We start from the raw sequence: 14,811 nt of genomic DNA on the forward strand, positions 1-14,811 counted from the left end.
GAAATGTTTATCTGTGACTTCAAGAGAAGATAAAACCACGCAAGAACTGGAAAAACAAAACAAATCAAAACAAAAAACAAAACAAAACAAAACACCACCTCAACAAACCCACAAAAAAACAACCAACCAAATAAAAAACCACTTCTAACAGTTATTGAAGTGTTGGTTTAAGAAAATAATTGTCTTTTTCAAGATGTTGAGCAGAAAGACAACTGCACATAGATGAAACAGTATCTCCAGTATTACAAAAACGTAGAAAACTGTACTTTGATAGGTCATAGGTAGAAGAAAAGCTACTGTAACAAAGGCAAAAAAAACCCCTCCAAACCAAAACAAAACCGTCAAGACACTATCAAAAAGGAAACAGTGGGACCTGTTTATGCTACCAAGTGTTAATGTCAAATTAAAATTGGATTAAAAATTCAAAGGTTATAGAGAATAATCAGTGAGATTTTGAAAGATAATAATTAGAGCAGTGGCAATTGTGGAAGATTTTTCTTTTAAATTATATTCTGGTTTATTAAGGGTAGGTGAAAACAAAAGTTATTCTGCAAATATATTTGAAGTCCTAAATATTCAATTTATTACAACTGAGCGTGAATAGCTATTAGTTGCCACCTAAAATTTCTGACCCTTGAGTCTGTATTTTCCTAATCCTGTCCTAAGAAAGTTTTTACAGCTAAGGATGTACAGAAACTAACCTCTGACAGGCAGCCATTTTTAGACATGGAAAGTTCAGGTGATGGGTTTATTAAGCATTGTTGTCACCCAAAAGAACCTTTGAGAAATTTGACTGAATGAGACAGCATTTCAGGAGAATAAAATTTGAGACAGCATTTCAGAATTTTAGCTGAATGGGCCTGCAAATATGTCGTCCTTCATTTTCACTCAGCAGGATAAACAAAAACTGTAGATCACTACCAGCTGCACATTCAGTCAGGCTGGCAACAGCATTAAAAACACAGAAAGCACAAATGTATTTCGTATGCAGGTTGGACATTTGTTGAGGTGTAAAAAAACCACTTTTATTTGGAGATACATATACTTTCAAATGTACATCTGCAGAGCTCATTTTTAATACATTTTTTGCAGAAGTCCAAGCTTTGACTTAGTTATTTGAAATCTGAAGATAAAACAGCAAGGTAAAACAGAAAGATAGGGACTGAGATAACAAGATTAGGACTGTAAGATAGTACTCAAACCTGTCAAGGACAAAAATTCAGGAGATTATTTGTCTAGAGAATGACTTTATAATGTAAGAGAATGTAGAGAATGACTTTATAATGTAAGAAATAAACTTTCAGCCACAGTGAGGACTACAATTAAAACTAAAACCCACTGTATTTGGGAGACTTATTTTGATGATATGGATGTGACCAATGGTGGACCTGTTGTCCTTTATTTTCTGAGTGCTGCATCTGCTTGCAGGAATTTTCACTAGTGTGCCCAAAACAAACTTCTCAAAAAGACCTGTTTTCATTCAAAGGCACATATCTCATCTTAGACAGCTCACTAATCTCTGAAAACCTGGATGACTAAACCACACTCATAATCTTACATTTCTGAACTGTCTAAATCTTTCCTTTACAGTTTTCATACTACTAATATCTGTCATCCAGAACCAGAAGTCTCCTTTGATACCCTCCTTCCCCCTGTCATACAACTTCTATAACATAATCAAACCATTTCATGACTCACTCAACATTTAAAAAATTCCCTCCATACATCTACCAAGTCATGTATTTGTAGTTTTCTTCTGAAATCTGTCAGTCAAAATAACTTGTTCACATCAGTCCTAAAAAACACATTTTATAGTGTTCTTCTAGCATTAATATGTGTAGTTTATGAATTTGGGTATGTGTATATATACATACATGTATGCAAACAGGAGTATATCAATATAAGAACAGAAACAGTACCGAAGGAAGAACAGACAATTTGTTTTCAATGTAAATATCATGTGTATCACAGAATCAGAGAATCATAGAATGTTAGGGATTGGAAGGGACCTCAAGAGATCATCTAGTCCAATCCCCCTGCCAGAACAGGAACACCTAGATCATGTTACACAGGAAGGTGTCCAGGTGGGTTTTGAATGTCTCCAGAAAAGGAGACCCCACAACCTCCCTAGGCAGCCTGTTCCAGTGCTCCATCACCCTCACTGGGAAGCAGTTCCTTCTCAAATTTAAATGGAATCTCTTGTGTTCCAGTTTATACCCATTGCCCCCTGTCTTATCATTGCTTGTCACTGAGAAGAGCCTGGCTCCATCCTCCTGACACTCACCCTTTACATATTTATAAACATTAGTGAAGTTGTCCCTCAGTGTCCTCTTTTCCAGGCTAAAGAGATCCAGCTCCCTCAGCCTTTCCTCACAAGAGAGATGCTCCACTCCCTTAATCATCTTTGTTTCCCTGAGCTGGACTCCCTCCAGCAGTTCCCTGTCCTTCTTGAACTGAGGGTCCCAGAACTGGGCACAATATTCCAGGTGTGGTCTCACCAGGGCAGAGTAGAGGGGAAGGAGAACCTCTCTCAACCTGCTAACCACCCCCCTTCTAATACAGCCCAGGATGCTATTGGCCTTCCTGGCCACAAGGGCACAGTGCTGGCTCATGGTCATCCTGCTGTCCACCAGGACCCCCAGGTTCCTTTCCTCTACACTGCTCACTAGCAGGTAATTCCCCAACCTATACTGGAACTTGGGGTCGTACCTGCCCAGATGCAAGACTCTACACTTTCCCTTGTTATGTTTCATTAAAGTTTTCCCTGCCCAACTCTCCAGCCTGTCCAGGTCTCGCTGGATGGCAGCACAGCCTTCTGGCGTGTCAGCCACTCCCCCCAGCTTGGTATCATCAGCAAACTTGCTGACAGTGCACTCTCTTCCCTCGTCCAAGTCATTGATGAATATATTGAATAGTACTGGTCCCAGTACTGACCCTTGAGGCACTCCACTAGATACAGGCCTCCAACTAGGCTCTGACCCATGGACCACTACTCTCTGGCTTCTTTCCTTCAGCCAGTTTGCAGTCCACCTCGCTACGTGATCATCCAGTCCACACTTCCTCAATTTAGTAGTGAGGATGCTTTGGGAGACTGTGTCAAATGCTTTACTGTAAGTCACTTAAAAGAGCTATGGAAATTTATATTGGTTGTAAATTTGACCAGACATCTATCCCTTTTACCTGATTAATCCACCTAATCTAAAAATTTTCTTTTTTTTTCATTCCCCCACTATCGTTTAAGTCTTTTTTCAGTGTGTTTAATAATATACTCTAAGACTAGGCTTTCTAAGACTGGGCTCTTTCTTTAAAGCATCTAGCAAACTTGCAACTGTTATCGATTAAAACACATAGCTGAACTTGAATTCTGTATTTATTGGAAATTCTCTCAAATAAAAAGAAAGAAAGTAGTACAACAGAAAACAACTGCGTATCTACTCTCAAGCTAGTTCTTACGGCAAAATGGGATGAAGACCCTGGAAACTTCTGTGAAGCTAAGATGATTCACTGTGAATTGTTTGTTCACTTCTAATCTCCAACTATTGAACCTTTTCCACAACAGCAAATATTTTTTTTTCCTATAGGTGATTTTCTAAATTGTCTGCAGTATATCAACTGGTCTTACATCACAGCACAGTTGTCTAAAATCCAACTTCATGTTTTTTGTTTTCATCAACATTCAGTTGCCTTCAATTTTCTTTAAAAAAAATCACCTTCTGTAACACAAGTGCAGAAGAGATTTCAGGTGAGTCAGCTAAATTAGACCGCAATTGTGTATCTAAATCCAATTCATATGGGAGCACTAGCTGCAACTTTGGTAGCATTCAGAGATAAACAGAAATTAAATATCACCAGACAGTATAATTATCCATTAAAAAAATTAATTTCAAATGGCTGAAATCCTCTCTTCCTCTTAAAAGACATGAAATTAATAACTGTTGATTTGGATACAGCCCTGTTGATATTTGTATGCTGTCCCATTATTGTGAATGGGGTCTGGCTTCCTGCCAGATCCTGACGTGGCCGCAAGCTGTTTCAAGTACCAGCTAGTATTGAACCTGTCAATCAAAATATGTTTCCTCTATCACCACTGTGGTATTTTACAAAACATCAGACCAAGATGCTGCACTTGCATCTGCTCTTGCATGAGATGCTGTGTATCACCCAGGTGCAGAGCCACATCCTTTCAAGTGCAGTGCCTATGGGTATGCTAACATCAGGACCATTCTTTGGAGGCTAACTTTCCACTGGGTAATTTGGAATCTTATCAAAAGCCCACTGAAGTCAAAGGAAATATTCCCATTGATCTCAGAGGGCTTTGATCAGGCCCATGGTGAGCATGTACTTTAGCAGTCTTTTAGTGCTCTTGCAACATGCACAGCCAAATGAATGCACTTAATCTTTTGAGTAAAAATATGATGGAAGTCAGCACAGGCCAGCTGACTGGAGTCTAAAATCAGAAAGGGACTTGGCTAGTGGAATTTAGCATCAAACCTCCTTTTTCTTTGTCAAAGTTCAATCTTTAGGAAATCAGGAATAGTCACAATTGTATTTGCCTGGTTGCTGCTGATGTCTTATGTTTATCCTTTCCAGTGTTTCTCTTGGTGAGGTGCCTGGGGGACTCAAGTTATTGCTGTGGCATAAAGTTGTGACATAAACCCATCTTCTGGTACCAGGGTGCTTTTTGCTAGCTTGGAAATGAAATAGATGTTTTCTACCAGGCAAAGAGATGTATTTTAATGTGTGTTCATAGCATGGCTAATCCTTCCCCATGCTTTTCTGCACAAGATCAGTGCATTTCATATATGCAAATCAGGAGTGAGAACTCTTCTCTGTTGGAGAATTTTTATGTGTGGGCCTTCCCACTGTCACTGTCTTAAACCCCATTGTACAACTATAGAGGGATTTAAATATCCACCCACACTTTGTTGAGGTTTTAATTTAGTTCTAATTATTGAATATTATGAAAAATATGCAGAGGTAGTCCTTTCTTAGCCATACTTTGCAAGAAGATGTACTGCTCATCTTGCGGACATTCCAAGGGGGTTTTCCTCCCAGAGGAATACTATTTACGTGAGGGAATCTTCTCTCTCAAAGGTATTTCAGGGAATATTCATCTCAGATTGCTGATCTCTGTGAATCTCTTTTTAAAGAAGAAATTGTGTGTGGGAAGGTACAATTTTGGCAGTAAGGTGTAAGGAAAATGTTGTAAGAGATGTCAGCATTTTGAGTTTACGTTGTGTTTACTTTAGGGCTCCTGCACTTTTAAAGTTACATTCTTTGGGAAAGCTCCCTTACTTTCCATTAAAAGGACACAAAATTTACAGTATGTGACCCACTACAGACCCAGAAGAGACACTTGATCTCCTAGCAAGTGTGTTTAACAATGCTTTTATAAACAAAATTATTTCAGAATTGCACTGATACCGGCCTTCTCTGGAAACAGAAGTGGGAATTCATGCCCCTAGCTGGAGTAGACTTCTATATTTTTTTCAATGAAGTGACCTAGTAAGATAAATCTAAATGAATACTAAGAATTTGCTTGTAAGGTATGATAGCACTGCACTACTGAAGCATTTTGTAAGGTAATTCCCACAGAGACAGCAATTTATTGATATTACTAGGTTATCTAAAGTGGAAACAAACTCATATTTTTTTACACGTATGCTCCCGAAAGACATATTTTTTTCCAAGACTGAATGTCTGTAACATGCTACTGACTTCATACTTAGAAACTGGCTTTCAGAACAAAAATCAGTGGTGTTGTAGATGACTCTGAAAATCAACTCACTAGAGTGTTCTGTTTGAATATTAATAATGTACTTAGGAATGCATATACTAAGGCCACTGTTACAGAGTCATCATAAAAACAGAAAAAACTCTGGGACGAAGTAACTGGTGGATGTTTATCTTCTTATCGCAAAGTCTTAATTTCTAGAAAAGTCCATTGCTCACATAATGTAATTAGTCATAGTCACAAGCCTCTAATTTTCGGACAATTTTCCTGGTTCTCAAGCAGATGAAGGTGAAACATTTCAAAAGCATCAAAGTGACTTAGAGGCCTGAAGGAGACACTTCAAAAGTGGCTCATGCATACTGGGTTTTTAAGGTCCCTAAAGTGACAGACAAGCATCACACAGAACTTTTAGAAGTGTTCAGACCATACCAAGAAGCCTGACATTATCAGAGCATCTTTGGCTGCTACATGATAATTAAAAATGTATTTAAAGCTCCTAATTCACTCTGGTGAATTTTGAAATGCTACCTGTAGTCATTTATCTCTAAACTTAAAGTTGTGTATGTGTATCACAATGTCTGGGAATTAACTTTTACTTCAAAGATTTGTGACTGGTGAAAGTTTAGACAAGGACTGTGCACATGAAGAAAAAAGCTTTGAAGAGGGCCATATGTACAGAAAAAACTTTAAAAAGAAGCCTGTGATTTGGAGAACAAGCTTTAAAATTATCTGTTATGGTTAATCTGTTATCTGTTAATTTGTTCTGCTTTCTCAGACCACTGTTTATTTTTCCATGTTTTTATGACTATTTTGTCGCTAACTTGGTTTTTGTTTTGTTTTGTTCCATGCATGTTTGTGTTTTTTTTGTTTTTTGTTTGTTTGTTTGTTTGTTTTCTGCACTGTGATATTTTAGAAGCTTCTAGACAAATTTTAGCCATCAGTGTACTTGAAAATCTGTGATAGACTCAGAAGCTGGGCAAAAGACAATGAAGCACTACCTACCGGTCCTTTATAATGGAAACAGGGGGAAAGACAGCTGTGTCCATGTTGCCGTGGTTAATAAGGTGGGAGTACTTCATGGCTGGCAAACAAGTGCAGGGGTGTTCCAGACTGGTAATGCTATACTCACTTCTTGCCTGAAGGAATAAGTTTGATTTATATGGGTAAAATTGGTCCTTGTAACAGCAGAAACAAATTTGTACAAAATCTGTGGCTCACTGTGCACGACTGGGAAGTCTGCAAATTAAATTTCAGAGTGTTCAAGTGTCATAGATTGTTCCTTATACTTCATGTGTTTGGGGTCAGGTGAACCTTGGGAGTTTTGTTCTTGTTTATTAGAAGGGGCTGTATTGATACTGTGATAGTAGAAGGTGATAGCTGCCCAAGCGACTAGCTACACTCAATCTTTTGTAGAAATTTACTATCCGTTTTACGATCAACATTTTATCCACGATCCTTGTATTGAATTTGTAGTAAGAAATCACGTATGTTTAGTTCTGATGATCATAAAGAACTGAATTCCGTCTTCTTCTGCCACTGCTTCTGTAAAACGAGTCACTAACAGTCAGGCATGCTTCCATAAAAATCCCTTTGTTCCAGCACAGAAAACTTGATTACATAAAGATGGACTTGTGATGCTCTGCTACAGCTGATCAGATATAGCAGTATATTCATTAGTCATGGAGACTAACCCACAGTCACAAAAAAAAAAAAAAAAAAAAAAAAAAGAAAAGAAAAGAAAACATTTTATCCCCCAAGTAATCAAAACCTATTCAATGTTAGACTGTATTATTCATCTATCTATCTATCTATCTATCTATCTATCTATCTATCTGCGACTGTGTAATTCTTTACTGCTACAGTTCAGTGACTTTGTTAAAGAGAGATACTTGTCTTTAAAAGTTCCTGTAGTGGATCATGCATTGGAGTACAAGAGCATCCTAGGAGAGACAGAATCTGTATGTAGGATTATTCTTTTCTTAAGAAAAAATGTTACATCTCATCTAGAAAACTGGCAGCTAAGTTTGCTGCCATCCACATCAGCAATCATTTTAGGCTATACTTTATTATTTCCTCAAATGAATACATTCACCATGAATGAATACCAAGAAGACAATGATGTACTACAGTGAAATCCAGGACTGAGGTGGCTGCAGGATATTTTTCCAAGAAAGCAATCAATGGAAGACAGAGCTGCTAAGCAACATTGAAGGTTAAGTCACTGATTCAAATATCTGAACTATGTATTTAGGTACCTAACCTTAAAATGTTGGTTTATATTATGTATTTCACAAATGTACATTCAACAAAACATCACTTTAATCTATTGTAGCTTCAAGTCCTGAAAAAATATTCATAAACACTACTGCCTAAAAAAACCAGAAATTCTCTAACAGTTCAAAGCTTATGAAAAGTATGAATTAACTGCAGAGTAGTTCTATGTACCATTACACTACATAAGTCCATTAAATTATAAAAACAATGTCTATTTAAAGTTGTACATTGAGAAAGAATGTGCAAATTAATAACCTTTTGAACTAACATAATTTATTCTGGGCATTGGTTTTGTATTTTGAGCTGGGAAATATAGGTTTCTAAAAATCAACAGATCTACAAATGTGTATCAGGGTTCTGCATGTTTTTCTTTTTTGTCGCCACAGATGGTGCAGTTCACCTCATTGGAACTTTGATTAAAATCTCCGCAAGTGATACAGTCAATATGGAATTCAGGCACTCACTTACATCACACAAAAATGAGGCTATTTTTAATGGTAGATATAAAGTTTCTTCTCAAATAAAAAGTGAAGAAGAGAAACCAACAATTGCAAGCAGAAATAGCATTGATAGCAACTAAATAATCTACTCCTACATGCCAGAAATATCTCTTTACCTTCTGCCTTGTATCTATATGTTCAGACAGCAAATGGTGAAATTTCATGTTAAATTGTATCAAAATAGAACTGAAAAATGAACTTGAGATGTTCCAGTAGGAAAAAAAAAATAATACATTCTACAGTCCTCAAAACTTTTTTTTTTCTTTTTATTGCAATGTGATGTTAGAGCTGTACTGCCACATAACTGTTTGTACAGACATGCTGTGAGGGAGCTTAAGGAGCTAAACCACATTAAAAGAAACACTATTAAATATATTTGCATTTGTACTTTATACTTAGATTTTTAATCCAAACTTCTGAGCATTTCTCAGGTCAGCCCCACAGCTACTTCTGCCAGGACAACTAAGGTAGTGGCACACCACAGGTGGTAATGAGTAAGCTATGAAGAAAAGTTGGGAAAGAAAGAAATCTTAAGCCAATTTTGCCTCTAGGCTGTCTGGAAATGAAAACCCTGGTGCTGATTTTCATCTCAGACTGGTACAGGACATTACATATTCTACCAAGACTTTACGTATCCAGAGAGAATAGAAAACCTTTTGAAAACTTATTAATGGTTCTCAATTAGTTCCAGGGAAAAGTACCAATACATGGAATTAAGGTCTTTTATTAAACCGTTGAAACAGAATTATTTTAACTGCAAGCCTATGCTAAGGTTAGAGATAGAAGCCTGAAACAAAAAGGGAATCATTCCAATTTTTGAAAAATAAAAACTGAACACAGAAATAATTGCTTGCAAGCAGTATAAAATAAGTTAAACCTTTTGGAATACTGTGGGAAATTTAAAAAAGCTATTAATCATGAAGTATTTTTTTTTTTCCTTTTATTGATGTTATATCTGTTCATATATAGCCTTCAGCAACATAACAGCTATACCTTGATACATTAGTGTGTGTCTAGAAACATACCTGCCATTGACTTTGGTCTACAGAAGTTCATATGTAGAACTCTCTATAAAATGACAGTAAGTAGTGATGTTGTGTCCCTCAGATTGCCCAGTGCTCAGAGATTTGGCATCTGAATAATTTCAAACCACTTCAGAATGCTGTTAAGCCCACACATAGTTTTGAGTACTCTGATTTCAGCCTTTGGGTTAATAGCTGATTTTTCTCCCCAGCTCCTCTAAAAATCTGTAGTCCACATCCAAGATGATTGAGGTTTAGAGATTGAAAATGTTAAGATCTTTCCCTTGGCTTTCTGTAAGCTTTTCATTCTGTAGGATACTATCTTTCCCTATAAGCCAAGCTTACTCAGATATCTATGAACACTACTATTTCTATAGCGACTTTCACATCAATAAGCTAAGCTCCTGCTTTCCATCTGAGAAAACATCACACTTCAAAGCACAGTTATAAATCCGTTACTTTAAATTGCATAGGCTCTGGAGCTGACAAGTATGCCCCTCCATGGATAGCATGCAGTATATCAGCACATAGTACTCTGGACAGATAGAAGGATATAAAGCTACTAGAGAGTGTCAGAGGAGGGCCATGAAGTTGGTGAACGGTTTGGAGGGGAAGTCATATAAGGAACAGCTAAAGTCACTTGGTTTGTTCAGCCTGGAGGAGACGGAGGGGAAACCTCATCATGATCTACAGCTTCCTTACAAGGGGAGGAGGAAGAACAGGCACTGATACCTTCTCTCTGAAGACCATTGATAGTACTCAGTGGGATGGCAGGAAGATGTGCCAGGAGAGGTTTAAACTGGACATTAGGAAAAGGTTCTTTACCCAGAGGGCTGTGTAGAACTGGAACAGGCTCCCCAGGTAGGTAGTCACAACCACCAGTCTGATAGTATTCAAGAAGCATTTGAACAACACCCTCAGACACATGGTGTGTATTTTGGGGTTGTCTTATGCAGCGTTGAGAGTTGGATTTGATCATCTTTGTGGGTCCCTTCCAACTCAGGACATTTTATGATTCTGTGTTTCTATGAGAAGTCCTACTCCTGAGGAACCTCAGTCAGGCTCTGCACAGCATACAACAAGCACTGGGGTTTGATGACCACCATTTCAGTATGCTTTGTCCCACTTCATCATCTATGTGCAAAAGCTCTTTGGTGACTTAGCCACAGAGACCACTGAGTTATCCTAACTTAGGTGTTTCTATTCCTCCCTCACAAAACCAAATTTCCTAGATATTCAGGGAGCAGAGGAGGAATGCACTGCCAAATGCCTTGACCACAATGGAAACTTCATATACGACATCAGAAATTACAGATAAACATATATAATAACTGGTTTACCAACGACTAAAAACACATTGCTTCTTTCCCTTTTCTGTGCAAAATGTGAAATTATGCAGTGTAAAGTATGGATGTTATGAGAATGGGTGAATAACACAGAAATAGTGAGGTGATAAGAAGATGAAAGCTAATATTTTAGTAACGTCTTTATCAACATCTTTATCTGCATATTTTTCCTTGTTTTGGTTGTTTGGTTGGTTGTTTGGTTGGTTAGTTGTTTTGTTTTGTTTTGTTTTTTACTTTCTTTGGCAATTTCATTGCTGTTTTTCACAATTTCTTGTTTTGCTTCAAATTTTCAAACATCTGCATAAAAGCAGAATGGAATTTGATGACCTAATTAGGTACATTTTAAATCCATTTGATTCCTGGTATTTGTGTATATAGTAACATTAAATACACTACCTAATGATTTTGAGCTTTGTACATGTGTGCTTGCCAAGACTTGGACCAAGTAGTCCAAATATTGACTGCAGAAATAGCGACAATACATGTTGCATAATCAATTGGAATGCTCCACACTCACAATTTAGACCTCAGCTATGAGAAGAAAAAATGAAAAGCACAACCTAATACCCCTCAAAATATGCAAAAATAGTATCCTTAAAAATATGTACTGAAGGCTATTATCAAAAATCATAGAAGTTACTAAGCAAATGTTTGTTACATTTTCAAGGAAAAATATTTATTAATTTTTGATGGAAGACCTGGAGAGACCAATTTTCGGAGCTTGACTGCAATTCAAGGATAATTTCTGTTTAAAGTCTGTTTGCCTTAAAACTATACCAGGGTTTTTTTAAGTCCTGTCTTGTAAGACCTATGAAATATTCCTTGTTTTTACTTGGTTTCTGCTTCCTGATAAGAGCTTTTCAGAACTACAGTAATTAATTGAGATTTGGGAATTCTGGGTTCAACTTTCAGACATTTCACAGGCTTCATATGTCTTTTCCAGTTTATGCACATCTTCATTTTCCTCATATAACTTTAAAGTTAGAAGACTTATCTGAATTTTTGTATATCAATTCCCATAATGACGGGCATATCTCATCCTAATATTGTAGGAATTGCCCTCTGGAAGTGCTTCTCCTCCTTTCTGTAATAAAGAAATCTAGAAAGATTGATTTTGTAACTTAGCTAAACTGAAGACCAAATTTAGGCAATTTTATTACACACCTCAAAAATATATTATTTACTGAGGAAACCTATATTCTAACCTAGGTAACACAACTAAAATTTTTAAATCTGAAACTAGCTGGGAAGAGTACAAATCATAATATCTTTGTGGCTGAGGTTTCAATCTGTAAATATTTTTCTTCCAGCTACATTTATTTTTCTTATTTAGCACTATTATTTACAAAAACATATATGTAAGTGTTATTTATATGTGTATTCCTTGCGTTTATATTGTTTATATTATTGGTAATTGTTTGTATTATTTTTCACCCAACACCATCTGTCTGTCAGTATCCATCTGCTGTCTCTTGTCTTAGGCTTAGATTGCAAGCTTTTGGAGCATGATTCATCTTTTTTTTTTTGTTATTTTGTTTTTCCTGACCTATTAAAAGTTACTCTTGGATACTACAGTGTCTCGGAAACCCACTTTTGAAACAGAGCCCTGTTGAAAAAGGTGATTTACAAACAAAGAATAAAACAACAGTGTCCCAAATAAATGGGATAGCAAGTAAATACAGACAGATGGCAGAATACAAGAAGGCAATGAGACAAAGCTAGTCAGCATCATAGACATTGTATTGCAACAACAGCCTCCTCATTTTCTATGCCTTTTGTAGACATTATTAGAAAAGAATGGTATTACAGGAAGCTCCTCTGCATGAAGGGGATATCTCAACACTAGAAGAAAATATGTTTGTTCAAAAATTCAGCGAGTTGGTGACTGAACTTGAGATAAGAGCTGGGAGTAAGAACATTATAGAAAATGGAAAAGATCATGGAAAACTTCTAAAATTGAAAAAAAGTAACTTAATTTGATGCCATAAAGGAGCACTAAGAAAATAATGCAAAGCTGAGCGGGGAGCTGACCCAAGCAAAGGGATAGGAAAATTGTATTTGGAGCAAAAATTAAAATGGCTGTGTGTAGGTCAAACCAACAGGGAATGCAGTCAGAGGGGTAGAAGGTGCCAAAGGAAACAAAGATAACTGGAAAAACTTTACACATTTAACTGTGTTCTTAATACACACAACAAACTGCCGTTGCTAAAATAACAGACACATGCAAACAGTTAGCAAGGTAAACTTATTGAAAATCTACATTATGTCATGTTTAAACATTCTTAGTAGAAAACAACAACTATTTAGGAACAAGTCTGTTCTAAACATGGGGTTTTGTTGCAGAAATACATGATGAGACACACAGCCTTGCATGTCCCCAGCAACCTGATTACCATGTCTCAATTCTAATTCTTTCATGGTCAGACCAGACGAAAGTGTCAGTGCGAATTTCTCAGATTATTTTAGCTGTCCCAGTGTCTTCGGTAATTTATAACATTTCCCATCACTGCCATGCATTATTTAAATATGTGAATATTTTTGAGATAAAGACAGAAACTGAGTAAGAGTTTGGACAGAGACTTGGTAAAAAATACAGCTTCACTGTACTTACCTGACATGTCTGCTCTTCCTCACTACATATATTTATGATAGAGAACATATGAGAATTGTTTTTGTAGGTCATAGATTCGCTTATTCATGCCTCCCTTGTTCACATTCAGTTTGCTCTCAGAATAACTGCATCTGCAAAGGACAGAGTTCAGAGTAAGTTTACAATACTTATGTGTAGAAATTTTCATGAAATAAAAATGAATGGCTACCTTCACCATATTCCAACTAGTATCTCATACTCCTGCAAATGTATATAATTTTTAACTGACATTTATATGGATTCCAAATTAAAAATGTAGCCAAGTGTACCCTTGTGCTGATTTTGCCTGGGATAGAAGCAATTGTCTTCATAGTAGCTAGTATGTGGCTATGTTTTGGATTTGTGCTGGAAACAGTGTTGATAACACAGGTATGTTCTAGTTACTGCTGAGCAGGGCTTACACAGAGTCAAGGGCTTTTCTGCTTCTCACACCACCCGACCAGTGACTAGGCTGTGGGTACACAAGAAGTTGGGAGGGGACACAAGTGTGCCAGCTGACCCCAACTGACCAAAAGGATTTTCCATAATACATGACATCACGCTCAGCATACAAAGCTGCGGAAGAAGAAGGAACTGGGGAACATTTGAGGTTACAGTGTTTTGTCTTCCCAAGTAACCATTAAGTGTAATGGAGCCCAGCTTTCCTGGAGATGGCTGAACACCTGCCTGACGATGGGAAGTAGTGAATGAATTCCTTGTTTTGTTTTGGTTGCATGCCCGGTGTTTGCTTTACTTATTAAGTTGTCTTTATCTCAACACACTAGTTTTCTCTTTTACTATTTTGATTCTCTCCCCCATCCCACTGGAAGGGAATGAGCAATTGGCTACATGTGCTGAGTTGTCAGCTGGGGTTGAACCATAATAACCCTAAAGGGATCACAATGAGGAATATGTGTTGGTTTGTATTTATAGTGCACAAGTAAGATCCTGTATGTGTTTAAAAGTAGAGACACGAGGTTAGGGATTTGACTATATTGAGTTCACCTTCAGGACAAGGTATCTCTGAGCTATATCACAGAATCACAGAATAGTTGTTGTTGCAAGGGAACTCAGTTGGTCATCTTGTCCAGCTTCCTTGCTCAAGCAGGGCCACCTAGAGTTGGTTGCCCAGGATTATGTCCAGACTGCTTTTGAGTATCTCCAAGGGAGTATCTTCCTCCCTGGGAAGCCTGTGTCAGTGCTCAGTCATCCTCACAGTGAAAAAGTGTTTCCTAATGTTCAGATGGAACCTCCTGTGTTTCGTTTTGGGTCCATTGCATCCTGTCACTGGGCAACACAGAAAAGA

The sequence above is a fragment of the Columba livia genome, chromosome 1 (genome assembly GCF_036013475.1).
Source record: "Columba livia isolate bColLiv1 breed racing homer chromosome 1, bColLiv1.pat.W.v2, whole genome shotgun sequence".
Classification (NCBI taxonomy): Eukaryota; Metazoa; Chordata; class Aves; order Columbiformes; family Columbidae; genus Columba; species Columba livia.